Below are 17,500 nucleotides of genomic sequence, written 5' to 3' on the forward strand. Positions count from 1 at the left end.
ACCCGACACTGCATCTCGGCCAGGTGGAGGCAGGCGCTGGGGGGGGGGGGAATAAATTGGGGGGGGTCAATTTGGGGGGGGTCTGGGGGCATTTGGGGGGCTGGGGGCGCATTTAGGGGGCGGAGGGCACTGGTTCTCACCTGGAGGACTCGGCGTCGAGCCCCCCCGGGGGCAGCTGCAGGGCCAGGATGCCTGGGGGGGTGCCAGACCGAAACCCCAAAACCGCTGCCGTTGACCCCAAAACCGCCGCCGTTGACCCCAAGGTGGCCGCTGGTGACGCCGGTAGGGCCACCGGGCGCCCCGCGGGCCACTGGGAGCGGAAGACGGGCATGAAGCTGCCGGTGGACGGCGGCCACGCTAAAATGCTAGGTCAGCCGCGGGTTGGGGCTCTGGGGGGGGCACCCCATAGGGTCACATCCCCCCCAAAACCCCCCCGGCCTCATAGAGACCCCCCCCAGCCCCAAAGATCCCACCCCAAACCCTGTAGGTGCTCCTACAAACCCTACAGGCACCTTCTCCAGATGTTCCCCACAACCTCCCAGCCCCACAAGTGCAATGTGTCCGGGCGGCGCCGCGCTAAAATGTGTCCGGGCGGCGTCGCGCTAAAATGTGCCCTAACCCTAACCCTAACCCTAACCCTAACCCTGCATTTCCAGGCATGCTCTGGGCACCCAACATGGCCTCCCGGAAGCCTGGTGCCGGAAAACTATATTTACCAGCATTCCTTGGACAGCCGGCACAGCCAATCACGGGCCGAGTTTTCAAGAATTACATTTACCAGCACGCACTGTAACCCTAGCCCTTACCGCCTTTACAAAAAAGCCTCAAGCCCTAACCCTAAAAATCCTCGAAACCCCTACAGACATAACCCAAAATATTTACCACACTAAACACCTGAAGACCTATGCCTAAATCTCCTAACCCAATAAATTAAGACGTTCAAATCCCAAGCCCACAAAATTAAGACGTTCAAATCCCAAGCCCAAAAAACATGAATCTCAAAACCTAAACCCAAAAACTAAAACCTAAAAACCCAAAAACCTAAACCCAAAAACGCTCCAAACACTAATCCAAAAAAATAAGACGCTCAAAGCACTAACACAAAATATTAAGATGCTCAAAACCCTAACGCAAAAAATTAAGATGCTCCAAACCCTAACCCAAAAAATTAGGACACTCAAAACCCTAACCCTGGAGAACCTAACCTGAAAAAATAAATAAATAAATAAATAAATAAAACTAAAATTTTAAAACCCTAACCCTAAATAATTGACCAAAAAGAAAATCCTAAGACCCTAACCCTAAAAAACCTTTCAACACTACAACCCATAAACTCTAAAACCCTAACACACTAACCCTGAAAAACTTAAAACCTTAACCCCCAAATCCCTAAAATACTAACCGTTAAAAATCCAAACCTAAACAACTTAAAATCCTAAACATAAACCCTGAGAACACTTACGCTGAAACCCAACGCTAGTGCCCTACCCCTGAAACCTTAAAAGCGTCAATCAATCTTTGGAAAATAACATAGGCTCAGGAGAGGATCTCACTACGCTTACCCTGACTCTTACTCTGACCCTAACCCTAACCCTAACCCTAACCCTAACCCTAACCCTAACCCTAAACCTAACCCTAACCCTAACCCTAATCCTAACCCTAACCCTAACCCTAACCCTAACCCTAACCCTAACCCTAACCCTAACCCTAACCCTGAAACTTTAAAAGCGTCAATCAATCTTTGGAAAATAACATAGCCTCAGGAGAGGATCTCACTACGCTTACCCTGACTCTGACTCTGACACTAACCCTAACCCTAACCCTAACCCTAACCCTAACCCTAACCCTAACCCTAACCCTAACCCTAACCCTAACCCTAACCCTAACCCTAACCCTAACCCTAACCCTAACCCAAGCCCCATGGACCCCCCCCGGTGCGCCCCGCAAATTCTTCCCCCCGGCAACCGAAACCCGCAAACTTGGTTCCCCCCTCATTTTGGTTCCTCCCCGGGTGCGCCCCGCAAATGGGTCCCCCCGGCAAGCGCACCCCGCACACTTGGTTCCCCCTTCATTTTGGTTCCCCCCCGGTGCGCTCCGCAAATGCGTCCCCCCGGCAACAGCACCCCGCACACTTGGTTCCCCCCTCATTTTGGTTCCTCCCCCGGTGCGCCTCGCAAATGCGTCCCCCCGGCAAGCGCACCCCGCACACTTGGTTTTCCCCTCATTTTGGTTCCCCCCAACCCTTGGGGTCCCCCCAAGCCCCATGGACCCGCCCCCCCCTTGGTGCCCCTCCCCAATTTTGTACCCCCTGCCGTCCTACCCGTGCCCGCAGCAGCCGCTCGCGCTCCGCCAGCGCCTCCCGCACCCGACACTGCATCTCGGCCAGGTGGAGGCAGGCGCTGGGGGGGGGGGAATAAATTGGGGGGGGTCAATTTGGGGGGGGTCTGGGGGCATTTGGGGGGCTGGGGGCGCATTTAGGGGGCGGAGGGCACTGGTTCTCACCTGGAGGACTCGGCGTCGAGCCCCCCCGGGGGCAGCTGCAGGGCCAGGATGCCTGGGGGGGTGCGGGGGGGGGCATGTCAGCACCCCCCAGACCGAAACCCCAAAACCGCTGCCGTTGACCCCAAAACCGCCGCCGTTGACCCCAAGGTGGCCGCTGGTGACGCCGGTAGGGCCACCGGGCGCCCCGCGGGCCACTGGGAGCGGAAGACGGGCATGAAGCTGCCGGTGGACGGCGGCCACGCTAAAATGCTAGGTCAGCCGCGGGTTGGGGCTCTGGGGGGGGCACCCCATAGGGTCACATCCCCCCCAAAACCCCCCCTGCCTCATAGAGACCCCCCCCTAGCCCCAAAGATCCCACCCCAAACCCTGTAGGTGCTCCTACAAACCCTACAGGCACCTTCTCCAGATGTTCCCCACAACCTCCCAGCCCCACAAGTGCAATGTGTCCGGGCGGCGCCGCGCTAAAATGTGTCCGGGCGGCGTCGCGCTAAAATGTGCCCTAACCCTAACCCTAACCCTAACCCTAACCCTGCATTTCCAGGCATGCTCTGGGCACCCAACATGGCCTCCCGGAAGCCTGGTGCCGGAAAACTATATTTACCAGCATTCCTTGGACAGCCGGCACAGCCAATCACGGGCCGAGTTTTCAAGAATTACATTTACCAGCACGCACTGTAACCCTAGCCCTTACCGCCTTTACAAAAAAGCCTCAAGCCCTAACCCTAAAAATCCTCGAAACCCCTACAGACATAACCCAAAATATTTACCACACTAAACACCTGAAGACCTATGCCTAAATCTCCTAACCCAATAAATTAAGACGTTCAAATCCCAAGCCCACAAAATTAAGACGTTCAAATCCCAAGCCCAAAAAACATGAATCTCAAAACCTAAACCCAAAAACTAAAACCTAAAAACCCAAAAACCTAAACCCAAAAACGCTCCAAACACTAATCCAAAAAAATAAGACGCTCAAAGCACTAACACAAAATATTAAGATGCTCAAAACCCTAACGCAAAAAATTAAGATGCTCCAAACCCTAACCCAAAAAATTAGGACACTCAAAACCCTAACCCTGGAGAACCTAACCTGAAAAAATAAATAAATAAATAAATAAATAAAACTAAAATTTTAAAACCCTAACCCTAAATAATTGACCAAAAAGAAAATCCTAAGACCGTAACCCTAAAAAACCTTTCAACACTACAACCCATAAACTCTAAAACCCTAACACACTAACCCTGAAAAACTTAAAACCTTAACCCCCAAATCCCTAAAATACTAACCGTTAAAAATCCAAACCTAAACAACTTAAAATCCTAAACATAAACCCTGAGAACACTTACGCTGAAACCCAACGCTAGTGCCCTACCCCTGAAACCTTAACAGCGTCTATCAATCTTTGGAAAATAACATAGCCTCAGGAGAGGATCTCACTACGCTTACCCTGACTCTGACTCTGACACTAACCCTAACCCTAACCCTAACCCTAACCCTAACCCTAACCCTAACCCTAACCCTAACCCTAACCCTAACCCTAACCCAAGCCCCATGGACCCCCCCCGGTGCGCCCCGCAAATTCGTCCCCCCGGCAACCGAAACCCGCAAACTTGGTTCCCCCCTCATTTTGGTTCCTCCCCCGGTGCGCCCCGCAAATGGGTCCCCCCGGCAAGCGCACCCCGCACACTTGGTTCCCCCTTCATTTTGGTTCCCCCCCGGTGCGCTCCGCAAATGCGTCCCCCCGGCAACAGCACCCCGCACACTTGGTTCCCCCCTCATTTTGGTTCCTCCCCCGGTGCACCTCGCAAATGCGTCCCCCCGGCAAGCGCACCCCGCACACTTGGTTTTCCCCTCATTTTGGTTCCTCCCCCGGTGCGCCTCGCAAATGCGTCCCCCCGGCAAGCGCACCCCGCACACTTGGTTTTCCCCTCATTTTGGTTCCCCCCAACCCTTGGGGTCCCCCCAAGCCCCATGGACCCCCCCCCCCTTGGTGCCCCCCCCCAATTTTGTACCCCCTGCGGTCCTACCCGTGCCCGCAGCAGCCGCTCGCGCTCCGCCAGCGCCTCCCGCACCCGACACTGCATCTCGGCCAGGTGGAGGCAGGCGCTGGGGGGGGGGGAATAAATTGGGGGGGGTCAATTTGGGGGGGGTCTGGGGGCATTTGGGGGGCTGGGGGCGCATTTAGGGGGCGGAGGGCACTGGTTCTCACCTGGAGGACTCGGCGTCGAGCCCCCCCGGGGGCAGCTGCAGGGCCAGGATGCCTGGGGGGGTGCGGGGGGGGGCATGTCAGCACCCCCCAGACCGAAACCCCAAAACCGCTGCCGTTGACCCCAAAACCGCCGCCGTTGACCCCAAGGTGGCCGCTGGTGACGCCGGTAGGGCCACCGGGCGCCCCGCGGGCCACTGGGAGCGGAAGACGGGCATGAAGCTGCCGGTGGACGGCGGCCACGCTAAAATGCTAGGTCAGCCGCGGGTTGGGGCTCTGGGGGGGGCACCCCATAGGGTCACATCCCCCCCAAAACCCCCCCTGCCTCATAGAGACCCCCCCCTAGCCCCAAAGATCCCACCCCAAACCCTGTAGGTGCTCCTACAAACCCTACAGGCACCTTCTCCAGATGTTCCCCACAACCTCCCAGCCCCACAAGTGCAATGTGTCCGGGCGGCGCCGCGCTAAAATGTGTCCGGGCGGCGTCGCGCTAAAATGTGCCCTAACCCTAACCCTAACCCTAACCCTAACCCTGCATTTCCAGGCATGCTCTGGGCACCCAACATGGCCTCCCGGAAGCCTGGTGCCGGAAAACTATATTTACCAGCATTCCTTGGACAGCCGGCACAGCCAATCACGGGCCGAGTTTTCAAGAATTACATTTACCAGCACGCACTGTAACCCTAGCCCTTACCGCCTTTACAAAAAAGCCTCAAGCCCTAACCCTAAAAATCCTCGAAACCCCTACAGACATAACCCAAAATATTTACCACACTAAACACCTGAAGACCTATGCCTAAATCTCCTAACCCAATAAATTAAGACGTTCAAATCCCAAGCCCACAAAATTAAGACGTTCAAATCCCAAGCCCAAAAAACATGAATCTCAAAACCTAAACCCAAAAACTAAAACCTAAAAACCCAAAAACCTAAACCCAAAAACGCTCCAAACACTAATCCAAAAAAATAAGACGCTCAAAGCACTAACACAAAATATTAAGATGCTCAAAACCCTAACGCAAAAAATTAAGATGCTCCAAACCCTAACCCAAAAAATTAGGACACTCAAAACCCTAACCCTGGAGAACCTAACCTGAAAAAATAAATAAATAAATAAATAAATAAAACTAAAATTTTAAAACCCTAACCCTAAATAATTGACCAAAAAGAAAATCCTAAGACCGTAACCCTAAAAAACCTTTCAACACTACAACCCATAAACTCTAAAACCCTAACACACTAACCCTGAAAAACTTAAAACCTTAACCCCCAAATCCCTAAAATACTAACCGTTAAAAATCCAAACCTAAACAACTTAAAATCCTAAACATAAACCCTGAGAACACTTACGCTGAAACCCAACGCTAGTGCCCTACCCCTGAAACCTTAACAGCGTCTATCAATCTTTGGAAAATAACATAGCCTCAGGAGAGGATCTCACTACGCTTACCCTGACTCTGACTCTGACACTAACCCTAACCCTAACCCTAACCCTAACCCTAACCCTAACCCTAACCCTAACCCTAACCCTAACCCTAACCCTAACCCAAGCCCCATGGACCCCCCCCGGTGCGCCCCGCAAATTCGTCCCCCCGGCAACCGAAACCCGCAAACTTGGTTCCCCCCTCATTTTGGTTCCTCCCCCGGTGCGCCCCGCAAATGGGTCCCCCCGGCAAGCGCACCCCGCACACTTGGTTCCCCCTTCATTTTGGTTCCCCCCCGGTGCGCTCCGCAAATGCGTCCCCCCGGCAACAGCACCCCGCACACTTGGTTCCCCCCTCATTTTGGTTCCTCCCCCGGTGCACCTCGCAAATGCGTCCCCCCGGCAAGCGCACCCCGCACACTTGGTTTTCCCCTCATTTTGGTTCCTCCCCCGGTGCGCCTCGCAAATGCGTCCCCCCGGCAAGCGCACCCCGCACACTTGGTTTTCCCCTCATTTTGGTTCCCCCCAACCCTTGGGGTCCCCCCAAGCCCCATGGACCCCCCCCCCCTTGGTGCCCCCCCCCAATTTTGTACCCCCTGCGGTCCTACCCGTGCCCGCAGCAGCCGCTCGCGCTCCGCCAGCGCCTCCCGCACCCGACACTGCATCTCGGCCAGGTGGAGGCAGGCGCTGGGGGGGGGGGAATAAATTGGGGGGGGTCAATTTGGGGGGGGTCTGGGGGCATTTGGGGGGCTGGGGGCGCATTTAGGGGGCGGAGGGCACTGGTTCTCACCTGGAGGACTCGGCGTCGAGCCCCCCCGGGGGCAGCTGCAGGGCCAGGATGCCTGGGGGGGTGCGGGGGGGGGCATGTCAGCACCCCCCAGACCGAAACCCCAAAACCGCTGCCGTTGACCCCAAAACCGCCGCCGTTGACCCCAAGGTGGCCGCTGGTGACGCCGGTAGGGCCACCGGGCGCCCCGCGGGCCACTGGGAGCGGAAGACGGGCATGAAGCTGCCGGTGGACGGCGGCCACGCTAAAATGCTAGGTCAGCCGCGGGTTGGGGCTCTGGGGGGGGCACCCCATAGGGTCACATCCCCCCCAAAACCCCCCCGGCCTCATAGAGACCCCCCCCAGCCCCAAAGATCCCACCCCAAACCCTGTAGGTGCTCCTACAAACCCTACAGGCACCTTCTCCAGATGTTCCCCACAACCTCCCAGCCCCACAAGTGCAATGTGTCCGGGCGGCGCCGCGCTAAAATGTGTCCGGGCGGCGTCGCGCTAAAATGTGCCCTAACCCTAACCCTAACCCTAACCCTAACCCTAACCCTGCATTTCCAGGCATGCTCTGGGCACCCAACATGGCCTCCCGGAAGCCTGGTGCCGGAAAACTATATTTACCAGCATTCCTTGGACAGCCGGCACAGCCAATCACGGGCCGAGTTTTCAAGAATTACATTTACCAGCACGCACTGTAACCCTAGCCCTTACCGCCTTTACAAAAAAGCCTCAAGCCCTAACCCTAAAAATCCTCGAAACCCCTACAGACATAACCCAAAATATTTACCACACTAAACACCTGAAGACCTATGCCTAAATCTCCTAACCCAATAAATTAAGACGTTCAAATCCCAAGCCCACAAAATTAAGACGTTCAAATCCCAAGCCCAAAAAACATGAATCTCAAAACCTAAACCCAAAAACTAAAACCTAAAAACCCAAAAACCTAAACCCAAAAACGCTCCAAACACTAATCCAAAAAAATAAGACGCTCAAAGCACTAACACAAAATATTAAGATGCTCAAAACCCTAACGCAAAAAATTAAGATGCTCCAAACCCTAACCCAAAAAATTAGGACACTCAAAACCCTAACCCTGGAGAACCTAACCTGAAAAAATAAATAAATAAATAAATAAATAAAACTAAAATTTTAAAACCCTAACCCTAAATAATTGACCAAAAAGAAAATCCTAAGACCCTAACCCTAAAAAACCTTTCAACACTACAACCCATAAACTCTAAAACCCTAACACACTAACCCTGAAAAACTTAAAACCTTAACCCCCAAATCCCTAAAATACTAACCGTTAAAAATCCAAACCTAAACAACTTAAAATCCTAAACATAAACCCTGAGAACACTTACGCTGAAACCCAACGCTAGTGCCCTACCCCTGAAACCTTAAAAGCGTCAATCAATCTTTGGAAAATAACATAGCCTCAGGAGAGGATCTCACTACGCTTACCCTGACTCTGACTCTGACTCTGACACTAACCCTAACCCTAACCCTAACCCTAACCCTAACCCTAACCCTAACCCAAGCCCCATGGACCCCCCCCGGTGCGCCCCGCAAATTCGTCCCCCCGGCAACCGAAACCCGCAAACTTGGTTCCCCCCTCATTTTGGTTCCTCCCCCGGTGCGCCCCGCAAATGGGTCCCCCCGGCAAGCGCACCCCGCACACTTGGTTCCCCCTTCATTTTGGTTCCCCCCCGGTGCGCTCCGCAAATGCGTCCCCCCGGCAACAGCACCCCGCACACTTGGTTCCCCCCTCATTTTGGTTCCTCCCCCGGTGCGCCTCGCAAATGCGTCCCCCCGGCAAGTGCACCCCGCACACTTGGTTTTCCCCTCATTTTGGTTCCCCCCAACCCTTGGGGTCCCCCCAAGCCCCATGGACCCCCCCCCCTTGGTGCCCCCCCCCAATTTTGTACCCCCTGCCGTCCTACCCGTGCCCGCAGCAGCCGCTCGCGCTCCGCCAGCGCCTCCCGCACCCGACACTGCATCTCGGCCAGGTGGAGGCAGGCGCTGGGGGGGGGGGAATAAATTGGGGGGGGTCAATTTGGGGGGGGTCTGGGGGCATTTGGGGGGCTGGGGGCGCATTTAGGGGGCGGAGGGCACTGGTTCTCACCTGGAGGACTCGGCGTCGAGCCCCCCCGGGGGCAGCTGCAGGGCCAGGATGCCTGGGGGGGTGCGGGGGGGGGCATGTCAGCACCCCCCAGACCGAAACCCCAAAACCGCTGCCGTTGACCCCAAAACCGCCGCCGTTGACCCCAAGGTGGCCGCTGGTGACGCCGGTAGGGCCACCGGGCGCCCCGCGGGCCACTGGGAGCGGAAGACGGGCATCAAGCTGCCGGTGGACGGCGGCCACGCTAAAATGCTAGGTCAGCCGCGGGTTGGGGCTCTGGGGGGGGCACCCCATAGGGTCACATCCCCCCCAAAACCCCCCCGGCCTCATAGAGACCCCCCCCAGCCCCAAAGATCCCACCCCAAACCCTGTAGGTGCTCCTACAAACCCTACAGGCACCTTCTCCAGATGTTCCCCACAACCTCCCAGCCCCACAAGTGCAATGTGTCCGGGCGGCGCCGCGCTAAAATGTGTCCGGGCGGCGTCGCGCTAAAATGTGCCCTAACCCTAACCCTAACCCTAACCCTAACCCTAACCCTGCATTTCCAGGCATGCTCTGGGCACCCAACATGGCCTCCCGGAAGCCTGGTGCCGGAAAACTATATTTACCAGCATTCCTTGGACAGCCGGCACAGCCAATCACGGGCCGAGTTTTCAAGAATTACATTTACCAGCACGCACTGTAACCCTAGCCCTTACCGCCTTTACAAAAAAGCCTCAAGCCCTAACCCTAAAAATCCTCGAAACCCCTACAGACATAACCCAAAATATTTACCACACTAAACACCTGAAGACCTATGCCTAAATCTCCTAACCCAATAAATTAAGACGTTCAAATCCCAAGCCCACAAAATTAAGACGTTCAAATCCCAAGCCCAAAAAACATGAATCTCAAAACCTAAACCCAAAAACTAAAACCTAAAAACCCAAAAACCTAAACCCAAAAACGCTCCAAACACTAATCCAAAAAAATAAGACGCTCAAAGCACTAACACAAAATATTAAGATGCTCAAAACCCTAACGCAAAAAATTAAGATGCTCCAAACCCTAACCCAAAAAATTAGGACACTCAAAACCCTAACCCTGGAGAACCTAACCTGAAAAAATAAATAAATAAATAAATAAATAAAACTAAAATTTTAAAACCCTAACCCTAAATAATTGACCAAAAAGAAAATCCTAAGACCCTAACCCTAAAAAACCTTTCAACACTACAACCCATAAACTCTAAAACCCTAACACACTAACCCTGAAAAACTTAAAACCTTAACCCCCAAATCCCTAAAATACTAACCGTTAAAAATCCAAACCTAAACAACTTAAAATCCTAAACATAAACCCTGAGAACACTTACGCTGAAACCCAACGCTAGTGCCCTACCCCTGAAACCTTAAAAGCGTCAATCAATCTTTGGAAAATAACATAGGCTCAGGAGAGGATCTCACTACGCTTACCCTGACTCTTACTCTGACCCTAACCCTAACCCTAACCCTAACCCTAACCCTAAACCTAACCCTAACCCTAACCCTAATCCTAACCCTAACCCTAACCCTAACCCTAACCCTAACCCTAACCCTAACCCTAACCCTGAAACTTTAAAAGCGTCAATCAATCTTTGGAAAATAACATAGCCTCAGGAGAGGATCTCACTACGCTTACCCTGACTCTGACTCTGACACTAACCCTAACCCTAACCCTAACCCTAACCCTAACCCTAACCCTAACCCTAACCCTAACCCTAACCCAAGCCCCATGGACCCCCCCCGGTGCGCCCCGCAAATTCTTCCCCCCGGCAACCGAAACCCGCACACTTGGTTCCCCCTTCATTTTGGTTCCCCCCCGGTGCGCTCCGCAAATGCGTCCCCCCGGCAACAGCACCCCGCACACTTGGTTCCCCCCTCATTTTGGTTCCTCCCCCGGTGCGCCTCGCAAATGCGTCCCCCCGGCAAGCGCACCCCGCACACTTGGTTTTCCCCTCATTTTGGTTCCCCCCAACCCTTGGGGTCCCCCCAAGCCCCATGGACCCCCCCCCCTTGGTGCCCCCCCCCAATTTTGTACCCCCTGCCGTCCTACCCGTGCCCGCAGCAGCCGCTCGCGCTCCGCCAGCGCCTCCCGCACCCGACACTGCATCTCGGCCAGGTGGAGGCAGGCGCTGGGGGGGGGGGAATAAATTGGGGGGGGTCAATTTGGGGGGGGTCTGGGGGCATTTGGGGGGCTGGGGGCGCATTTAGGGGGCGGAGGGCACTGGTTCTCACCTGGAGGACTCGGCGTCGAGCCCCCCCGGGGGCAGCTGCAGGGCCAGGATGCCTGCGGGGGTGCGGGGGGGGGCATGTCAGCACCCCCCAGACCGAAACCCCAAAACCGCTGCCGTTGACCCCAAAACCGCCGCCGTTGACCCCAAGGTGGCCGCTGGTGACGCCGGTAGGGCCACCGGGCGCCCCGCGGGCCACTGGGAGCGGAAGACGGGCATGAAGCTGCCGGTGGACGGCGGCCACGCTAAAATGCTAGGTCAGCCGCGGGTTGGGGCTCTGGGGGGGGCACCCCATAGGGTCACATCCCCCCCAAAACCCCCCCGGCCTCATAGAGACCCCCCCCAGCCCCAAAGATCCCACCCCAAACCCTGTAGGTGCTCCTACAAACCCTACAGGCACCTTCTCCAGATGTTCCCCACAACCTCCCAGCCCCACAAGTGCAATGTGTCCGGGCGGCGCCGCGCTAAAATGTGTCCGGGCGGCGTCGCACTAAAATGTGCCCTAACCCTAACCCTAACCCTAACCCTAACCCTGCATTTCCAGGCATGCTCTGGGCACCCAACATGGCCTCCCGGAAGCCTGGTGCCGGAAAACTATATTTACCAGCATTCCTTGGACAGCCGGCACAGCCAATCACGGGCCGAGTTTTCAAGAATTACATTTACCAGCACGCACTGTAACCCTAGACCTTACCGCCTTTACAAAAAAGCCTCAAGCCCTAACCCTAAAAATCCTCGAAACCCCTACAGACATAACCCAAAATATTTACCACACTAAACACCTGAAGACCTATGCCTAAATCTCCTAACCCAATAAATTAAGACGTTCAAATCCCAAGCCCACAAAATTAAGACGTTCAAATCCCAAGCCCAAAAAACATGAATCTCAAAACCTAAACCCAAAAACTAAAACCTAAAAACCCAAAAACCTAAACCCAAAAACGCTCCAAACACTAATCCAAAAAAATAAGACGCTCAAAGCACTAACACAAAATATTAAGATGCTCAAAACCCTAACGCAAAAAATTAAGATGCTCCAAACCCTAACCCAAAAAAATTAGGACACTCAAAACCCTAACCCTGGAGAACCTAACCTGAAAAAATAAATAAATAAATAAATAAATAAAACTAAAATTTTAAAACCCTAACCCTAAATAATTGACCAAAAAGAAAATCCTAAGACCCTAACCCTAAAAAACCTTTCAACACTACAACCCATAAACTCTAAAACCCTAACACACTAACCCTGAAAAACTTAAAACCTTAACCCCCAAATCCCTAAAATACTAACCGTTAAAAATCCAAACCTAAACAACTTAAAATCCTAAACATAAACCCTGAGAACACTTACGCTGAAACCCAACGCTAGTGCCCTACCCCTGAAACCTTAAAAGCGTCAATCAATCTTTGGAAAATAACATAGGCTCAGGAGAGGATCTCACTACGCTTACCCTGACTCTGACTCTGACACTAACCCTAACCCTAACCCTAACCCTAACCCTAACCCTAACCCTAACCCTAACCCTAACCCTAACCCTAACCCTAACCCTAACCCTAACCCTAACCCAAGCCCCATGGACCCCCCTCGGTGCGCCCCGCAAATTCGTCCCCCCGGCAACCGAAACCCGCAAACTTGGTTCCCCCCTCATTTTGGTTCCTCCCCCGGTGCGCCCCGCAAATGGGTCCCCCCGGCAAGCGCACCCCGCACACTTGGTTCCCCCTTCATTTTGGTTCCCCCCCCGGTGCGCTCCGCAAATGCGTCCCCCCGGCAACAGCACCCCGCACACTTGGTTCCCCCCTCATTTTGGTTCCTCCCCCGGTGCGCCTCGCAAATGCGTCCCCCCGGCAATCGCACCCCGCACACTTGGTTTTCCCCTCATTTTGGTTCCCCCCAACCCTTGGGGTCCCCCCAAGCCCCATGGACCACACCCCCCTTGGTGCCCCCCCCCAATTTTGTACCCCCTGCCGTCCTACCCGTGCCCGCAGCAGCCGCTCGCGCTCCGCCAGCGCCTCCCGCACCCGACACTGCATCTCGGCCAGGTGGAGGCAGGCGCTGGGGGGGGGGGAATAAATTGGGGGGGGTCAATTTGGGGGGGGTCTGGGGGCATTTGGGGGGCTGGGGGCGCATTTAGGGGGCGGAGGGCACTGGTTCTCACCTGGAGGACTCGGCGTCGAGCCCCCCCGGGGGCAGCTGCAGGGCCAGGATGCCTGGGGGGGTGCGGGGGGGGGCATGTCAGCACCCCCCAGACCGAAACCCCAAAACCGCTGCCGTTGACCCCAAAACCGCCGCCGTTGACCCCAAGGTGGCCGCTGGTGACGCCGGTAGGGCCACCGGGCGCCCCGCGGGCCACTGGGAGCGGAAGACGGGCATGAAGCTGCCGGTGGACGGCGGCCACGCTAAAATGCTAGGTCAGCCGCGGGTTGGGGCTCTGGGGGGGGCACCCCATAGGGTCACATCCCCCCCAAAACCCCCCCGGCCTCATAGAGACCCCCCCCAGCCCCAAAGATCCCACCCCAAACCCTGTAGGTGCTCCTACAAACCCTACAGGCACCTTCTCCAGATGTTCCCCACAACCTCCCAGCCCCACAAGTGCAATGTGTCCGGGCGGCGCCGCGCTAAAATGTGTCCGGGCGGCGTCGCGCTAAAATGTGCCCTAACCCTAACCCTAACCCTAACCCTAACCCTGCATTTCCAGGCATGCTCTGGGCACCCAACATGGCCTCCCGGAAGCCTGGTGCCAGAAAACTATATTTACCAGCATTCCTTGGACAGCCGGCACAGCCAATCACGGGCCGAGTTTTCAAGAATTACATTTACCAGCACGCACTGTAACCCTAGCCCTTACCGCCTTTACAAAAAAGCCTCAAGCCCTAACCCTAAAAATCCTCGAAACCCCTACAGACATAACCCAAAATATTTACCACACTAAACACCTGAAGACCTATGCCTAAATCTCCTAACCCAATAAATTAAGACGTTCAAATCCCAAGCCCACAAAATTAAGACGTTCAAATCCCAAGCCCAAAAAACATGAATCTCAAAACCTAAACCCAAAAACTAAAACCTAAAAACCCAAAAACCTAAACCCAAAAACGCTCCAAACACTAATCCAAAAAAATAAGACGCTCAAAGCACTAACACAAAATATTAAGATGCTCAAAACCCTAACGCAAAAAATTAAGATGCTCCAAACCCTAACCCAAAAAAATTAGGACACTCAAAACCCTAACCCTGGAGAACCTAACCTGAAAAAATAAATAAATAAATAAATAAATAAAACTAAAATTTTAAAACCCTAACCCTAAATAATTGACCAAAAAGAAAATCCTAAGACCCTAACCCTAAAAAACCTTTCAACACTACAACCCATAAACTCTAAAACCCTAACACACTAACCCTGAAAAACTTAAAACCTTAACCCCCAAATCCCTAAAATACTAACCGTTAAAAATCCAAACCTAAACAACTTAAAATCCTAAACATAAACCCTGAGAACACTTACGCTGAAACCCAACGCTAGTGCCCTACCCCTGAAACCTTAACAGCGTCTATCAATCTTTGGAAAATAACATAGCCTCAGGAGAGGATCTCACTACGCTTACCCTGACTCTGACTCTGACACTAACCCTAACCCTAACCCTAACGCTAACCCTAACCCTAACCCTAACCCTAACCCTAACCCTAACCCTAACCCTAACCCAAGCCCCATGGACCCCCCCCGGTGCGCCCCGCAAATTCGTCCCCCCGGCAACCGAAACCCGCAAACTTGGTTCCCCCCTCATTTTGGTTCCTCCCCCGGTGCGCCCCGCAAATGGGTCCCCCCGGCAAGCGCACCTTGCACACTTGGTTCCCCCTTCATTTTGGTTCCCCCCCGGTGCGCTCCGCAAATGCGTCCCCCCGGCAACAGCACCCCGCACACTTGGTTCCCCCCTCATTTTGGTTCCTCCCCCGGTGCGCCTCGCAAATGCGTCCCCCCGGCAAGCGCACCCCGCACACTTGGTTTTCCCCTCATTTTGGTTCCCCCCAACCCTTGGGGTCCCCCCAAGCCCCATGGACCCGCCCCCCCCTTGGTGCCCCTCCCCAATTTTGTACCCCCTGCCGTCCTACCCGTGCCCGCAGCAGCCGCTCGCGCTCCGCCAGCGCCTCCCGCACCCGACACTGCATCTCGGCCAGGTGGAGGCAGGCGCTGGGGGGGGGGGAATAAATTGGGGGGGGTCAATTTTGGGGGGGTCTGGGGGCATTTGGGGGGCTGGGGGCACATTTAGGGGGCGGAGGGCACTGGTTCTCACCTGGAGGACTCGGCGTCGAGCCCCCCCGGGGGCAGCTGCAGGGCCAGGATGCCTGGGGGGGTGCGGGGGGGGGCATGTCAGCACCCCCCAGACCGAAACCCCAAAACCGCTGCCGTTGACCCCAAAACCGCCGCCGTTGACCCCAAGGTGGCCGCTGGTGACGCCGGTAGGGCCACCGGGCGCCCCGCGGGCCACTGGGAGCGGAAGACGGGCATGAAGCTGCCGGTGGACGGCGGCCACGCTAAAATGCTAGGTCAGCCGCGGGTTGGGGCTCTGGGGGGGGCACCCCATAGGGTCACATCCCCCCCAAAACCCCCCCGGCCTCATAGAGACCCCCCCCAGCCCCAAAGATCCCACCCCAAACCCTGTAGGTGCTCCTACAAACCCTACAGGCACCTTCTCCAGATGTTCCCCACAACCTCCCAGCCCCACAAGTGCAATGTGTCCGGGCGGCGCCGCGCTAAAATGTGTCCGGGCGGCGTCGCGCTAAAATGTGCCCTAACCCTAACCCTAACCCTAACCCTAACCCTGCATTTCCAGGCATGCTCTGGGCACCCAACATGGCCTCCCGGAAGCCTGGTGCCGGAAAACTATATTTACCAGCATTCCTTGGACAGCCGGCACAGCCAATCACGGGCCGAGTTTTCAAGAATTACATTTACCAGCACGCACTGTAACCCTAGCCCTTACCGCCTTTACAAAAAAGCCTCAAGCCCTAACCCTAAAAATCCTCGAAACCCCTACAGACATAACCCAAAATATTTACCACACTAAACACCTGAAGACCTATGCCTAAATCTCCTAACCCAATAAATTAAGACGTTCAAATCCCAAGCCCACAAAATTAAGACGTTCAAATCCCAAGCCCAAAAAACATGAATCTCAAAACCTAAACCCAAAAACTAAAACCTAAAAACCCAAAAACCTAAACCCAAAAACGCTCCAAACACTAATCCAAAAAAATAAGACGCTCAAAGCACTAACACAAAATATTAAGATGCTCAAAACCCTAACGCAAAAAATTAAGATGCTCCAAACCCTAACCCAAAAAATTAGGACACTCAAAACCCTAACCCTGGAGAACCTAACCTGAAAAAATAAATAAATAAATAAATAAATAAAACTAAAATTTTAAAACCCTAACCCTAAATAATTGACCAAAAAGAAAATCCTAAGACCCTAACCCTAAAAAACCTTTCAACACTACAACCCATAAACTCTAAAACCCTAACACACTAACCCTGAAAAACTTAAAACCTTAACCCCCAAATCCCTAAAATACTAACCGTTAAAAATCCAAACCTAAACAACTTAAAATCCTAAACATAAACCCTGAGAACACTTACGCTGAAACCCAACGCTAGTGCCCTACCCCTGAAACCTTAAAAGCGTCAATCAATCTTTGGAAAATAACATAGGCTCAGGAGAGGATCTCACTACGCTTACCCTGACTCTTACTCTGACCCTAACCCTAACCCTAACCCTAACCCTAACCCTAACCCTAACCCTAAACCTAACCCTAACCCTAACCCTAATCCTAACCCTAACCCTAACCCTAACCCTAACCCTAACCCTAACCCTAACCCTAACCCTAACCCTAACCCTGAAACTTTAAAAGCGTCAATCAATCTTTGGAAAATAACATAGCCTCAGGAGAGGATCTCACTACGCTTACCCTGACTCTGACTCTGACACTAACCCTAACCCTAACCCTAACCCTAACCCTAACCCTAACCCTAACCCTAACCCTAACCCTAACCCTAACCCTAACCCTAACCCTAACCCTAACCCTAACCCAAGCCCCATGGACCCCCCCCGGTGCGCCCCGCAAATTCTTCCCCCCGGCAACCGAAACCCGCAAACTTGGTTCCCCCCTCATTTTGGTTCCTCCCCCGGTGCGCCCCGCAAATGGGTCCCCCCGGCAAG

Source organism: Anas platyrhynchos, chromosome 36 (assembly GCF_047663525.1).
Source record: "Anas platyrhynchos isolate ZD024472 breed Pekin duck chromosome 36, IASCAAS_PekinDuck_T2T, whole genome shotgun sequence".
Taxonomy (NCBI): domain Eukaryota; kingdom Metazoa; phylum Chordata; class Aves; order Anseriformes; family Anatidae; genus Anas; species Anas platyrhynchos.